The following is a 5026-nucleotide window of genomic DNA, read 5'->3' on the forward strand; positions in this document are numbered from 1 at the left end:
AGTCTATCAGTAGGCCCTAGTTACCAATCCTGATTTTCCCATTCCTTGAATTGGCGGGAAAATGTGTTTTTCTTATTAATGCCATTACTATCAATACTGTTATTATTGTTATTGATGTTATGATTATTAAATTGTCATTAAAATATTTTAGACAATGAAATGATACAAAAGACCCTTTCCAAAAGTGAAGGAAAAGGGTAAACAGGATAGATAGGTAGTTCTGATAACTGGCTAATGGGTGATTAAGAACTTGTAGAGCCATCTATGTGTAAATACAATAAATAAACTTGTATTACAGTGGGCATGGCATGTATTCTCGCCACATGGGGTGAATGGGTCAATGAATGATGGAGAAAAAGCTTACACGACTGCCTCTTTGCTTATGAATGATGCGGACGCTGACTGGGGAGTTGTCAGGCACGAGAAAAACAACAGAAATCGAAAGCCCTCAGAGAATGTAGAATGAAAGAAGAATCTTGAGAAGAGTAAAACATAGAACACGGAAATATTTATAAGCTGATTAATCAAAGTTGTGTGTAATATCAGAAAAAGGAATTAGGTCAATTTAGAATTAAATGTGAATAAGAATAGTTGAAAAGGAATAAAACTAAATCTGAAAAGAAAAGTTACGTTATAACCATCTGTGACAGACAAGAATGCTAATAAACAGTAAAAATTAAGCTAAAGTTGAGAATTATGAGCATAACCACCCAATTTCATCCACCTTGTTCTTGCATGCTTGCTTTCTGAAGGGGTTATACAAATCCTCAACGCCAGCCAGGTCAGAGGGAGAGCGTCTCTGAGCCGCGTGAGCAGGCACTTGAAGAGAGAGGGCTCATGGATTTTTCTCTCGTCGCAAGGATATGGGCTGTAAGGCGGCGAGGCAGAAATTTGTTTCTTTTCTTAGTTTCTAAGTTTTGAGTTTGTTTTATTGATTATGTGATTCTTAGATTGATTTCCCTGTGTATTTTGACTCTGAAGGATTTAGTGTCTTTTTATTTAGTTAATTTCATAGTTCATTTTATTGTGATTAACTTACTTTTATTGCTATTGTTCCTGTTTTATTTCTTGCTTTATTAAATATATAATATTTATTTATGTTTTGAAATCCCATTATAAGTTTCAATATTATAATTGAACGATATTAACACACACATATAATAATGTTCATCCTTTAATGCATTCTCTGTGCATATAAATATACTGTAAATTGACAGCAATTTTTGTTTGTGTGTAACTGTGTGTGTTTGTGTGTGTTTGTGTGTGTTTGTGTGTTTGTGTGTGAGTGTTTATGTGTGTGTGTTTGTGTGTGTGTGTTTGTGTGTGTGTGTGTTTGTGTGTGTTTGTGTGTGTGTGTTTGTGTGTGTGTTTGTGTGTGTGTGTGTTTGTGTGTGTGTAAGTTTGTGTGTGTGTGTGTTTGTATTTGTGTTTGTGTTTGTGTTTGTGTTTGTGTTTGTGTGTGTGTGTGTGTGTGTGTGTGTGTGTGTGTGTGTGTGTGTATTTGTAATTCTGTGTCTGCGTATCTACATATATCACAAATATAATAAAAATTTGCTCTTCCTTGTCCTTCTCCAAACTAAACCCTTTCCCTTTACACCGTTGTCATTCACGCGCCCTGTTCTTCCCCGCGCCCTCCGCTCGGCCCTTCTCCGGAGCAGCTTCCTCCTGTGCCGAGTGGATAAGGATAAGTCCGATATGCGAAGCTGAGCTTCGCCCGGGCTATGCCAATGAGGGGAGCCCGGCCTGTGTCGACTAATGCCGACTCGCTAACGTGTGTCAGCTGGTGCTGACTCGTCTTAGTCCTTACCCGCCGTGGTGCCCAGTCACAGCAGTAACCTCCAGGCGACAATTGCAACTTCTCGCGCCTGGGCGGGGCGCGAACCGCCGACCCTTCGGATGAGAGGCCGACACGTTACCACTGTACTAGCCGAGGCTGTGCCGAGTGGAGGTGAGCGGAATGGACTTAATATATGGATATACTCAGATAGCTGAACTGTAAAGGGGAAACAGAAAATTAAAAAATATAGATTGAGAAAAAAAAAAACAATTAAGAATGAGCGAATAAGAAAAGAGAGAAAGAATGAGAGATAGAAAAGAGAGAGAAGAGAGACAGAAAAGAGAAAGAGAAGAGACAGACAGACGGACGGACGGACGGACGGACGGACGGAAGGAGAAAGAGAGAAAGAAAGAAAGAGAGATAATCTTTTGATACCTGTCCTGCAACACCGGCGTGTTCCGCCTTGGATGCGCTCCGATATTTAGGCCCAACTTCTTTGCAAGACACCTGACCTTCAATGGATCCTTTCGCATCCTGAAAGTGAGGGAGATAGACTTGTAAATCATATAGCAGATGGGCTGAACCGTAAAGGGAGGGAGGGAGGGAGGGGGGGAGAGAGAGAGAGAGAGAGAGAGAGAGAGAGAGAGAGAGAGAGAGAGAGAGAGAGAGAGAGAGAGAGAGAGAGAGAGAGAGAGAGAGAGAGAGAGAGAGATATGAAGAAAGGAAGAGATTGAGTGAAAAGACATATAGAGTGAATATCACATGTATATCTTAACTAATTACCTTATAACATAAAGTGGTTATATAATAAAACGATACCTACTAACTCACTTTCTCTCTATTTTACAACATGCACAGACACGGAGAGAGAGATTGAAAGAAAAAAAATAGAGAGGGAAAGAATGAAATAAAGAGAATAAGACAGAGAGACAAGATACAATGAGACTCAGAGAATGATACAGAGAGACAAAAAGCTTGAGACAGATACAGAGACAAACAAGCAGAATTAGAGAATTAGAGAGAATTGGACAAAGAGACAAGAGAGAAAATGAGACAGAGAAAAAAGCATCACAGAGTGCCAATTCACTTACCCGTTCCGGATGAAGAATGCGTCTTCGCATGCTCGGCCCCTATAGCTGCCGGTAAAGAGAAAACAAAATGAATTTTCAAAGTGTCATTGAGCAACCATGATCTGCCGGGGCCTCAATCGCGCCGCGATCTCCTTTGCTGTTATTCCTCACTATGAACGTAAATGTCAATTAAATTTTCTCTGTTTTCAGATATTTTTTCCTCGCCACTGCCCTCAGCGGCTCTTTCTTTTGCCAAATTGGCGGTGTCACGGGAATAATACCCAAGGAGCAAAGACCAAGACAGCCACCTCAGGATCCCTCCAGGGAGGACCCTCCCACCTCCCCTGATCCACCTTCACCATCCCGTTATTAAGAAGTCTAAGAGCTGTCACAGAGATGATGCTGGTTGGGACCGCCTTATTGATGGCACCATGGTCGACCCCAAATTCTATGGTATAAGATTGTTCGCTGAAAATCCTTAAAAGATATGCTTACTTTGGAAGAGAAGAAATTGGGTTACAAATAAAAAGGAACCGAATTAATTGCTTATGACCAAAGCAGAGCATCACAACATGGTTATAGCTCAACACATACATGTACGCCTCATGGAAGTTAACATACGCAAAAAACCCAACGGATACCTCATAGATGACACAACGCAACAAGTAACATAGCACTTAACACACTACATTCACGCCTCACCATCATACAGCGTAACGTCTTAAACTGGACAACACGATAAAACGAACTCTACAACACCTACAGAAAACACGACCCACTCAAAAAGTCTTGGGCTCAAAAACGCTAATCCACTGAAAATCTACACACACAGTCTATTCTTCCAACAAGTCGCAAGAACAAAGTGATGGCATAAAATCACATAAAATCATCAACAACTTTCACTCAGATCTTTGGCAGTCAAAATAAACACACCACAAGGACCTATCATACTGGCATAACAAACCAATATACATCATGGGAGACTTTAACGCAAATCACCCACTGCTTGGCTACAACCACACCAACAGTATAGACAGATGCCTTGCCTCATACATACAACAAGGCAGACTGACACATCTTGGTCCACATACACCAGCTTACAATTCCTATAAAACAGCAACAACACCCGACATAGTTCTTGGAAACCACAGAGCACACCTACACCACCATGTAAAAACATGGTGGTGTCATCCTAACACTGCCAACAATCATACAATCACAACATAAAACTCAGACGCTTCTCATGCTGCACACCACGAACAAAGCTCAGAGTATACAAAACAACTGTCAGACCTATTCTTGAATACACACCCGTGCCACTGGTCCTCACAAAAACTCAAAATGCAATTAGCACAGAACAAAGCACTACTCTGGGTACACGGCACGACTTTCGAGACTTAATTCCTTCAGAAACTCAACACCTCTTATGTACGCACCCGAATAATACTGAGTTATTTTCATGTCTAAGGAAAGAGAGAAAAAGGAAAAAATAATAAATAAAGTCACCCTCAGAAGCCCTAAAGGATTTACTCATCCACGCCGCACAGCATTAGTCAAGGGCGAAGAGAGCGGCCGTCGGTCTGCCAGCTGACTTGTGTGCCAGCGGAGGCCGCCTTCGTCGCTCAGAGCACGGATTCGGCAACTTCATTTTGGCTGTCGACCTCGGTCGCCACTTGGCTCCCTCGGCCTGCCTCGTGGTCGTGGGATCAGCACTGGCGAATGGTAGGACAGAGTGCACCCGTGCCATTGCATAAGGCAGACACGCGAGTCAGAGGCCGAGCAGGATGGAGACGTTCCAGGAAAAAGGGAGAAAGTAACACGCTTATATCACTATCCTGTTGTTTTATGTACCTCCATAACATCTGAATCAGCCTCGCTTTTGAGCCTAACAGTCTCGTTATATTTAGTTGCTTTACTTATCGTTTGTTTCTTTATGCACCAATTATTTTGTTTCGGGATTCTGTTTTCGATAGGAAAGGGCTGGAATTACTCACACGGATCGTCGGGCACCTGTCGAGCAGTTCTCTCAACCTGGACGCGCCTTCTCTGCGGCCCTCCTGGCGCCCGGAAGCCCCGGGGACGGCCTTCGGGTCGCTGGTCTCGCGGGGGGCATTCGGGTCCATCGCAACAGTTGACGGGGCGACGGCTCGGGCGTATTCACCATCCATAATATTTACCA

Source organism: Penaeus chinensis, chromosome 27 (assembly GCF_019202785.1).
Source record: "Penaeus chinensis breed Huanghai No. 1 chromosome 27, ASM1920278v2, whole genome shotgun sequence".
NCBI classification, from domain to species: Eukaryota; Metazoa; Arthropoda; class Malacostraca; order Decapoda; family Penaeidae; genus Penaeus; species Penaeus chinensis.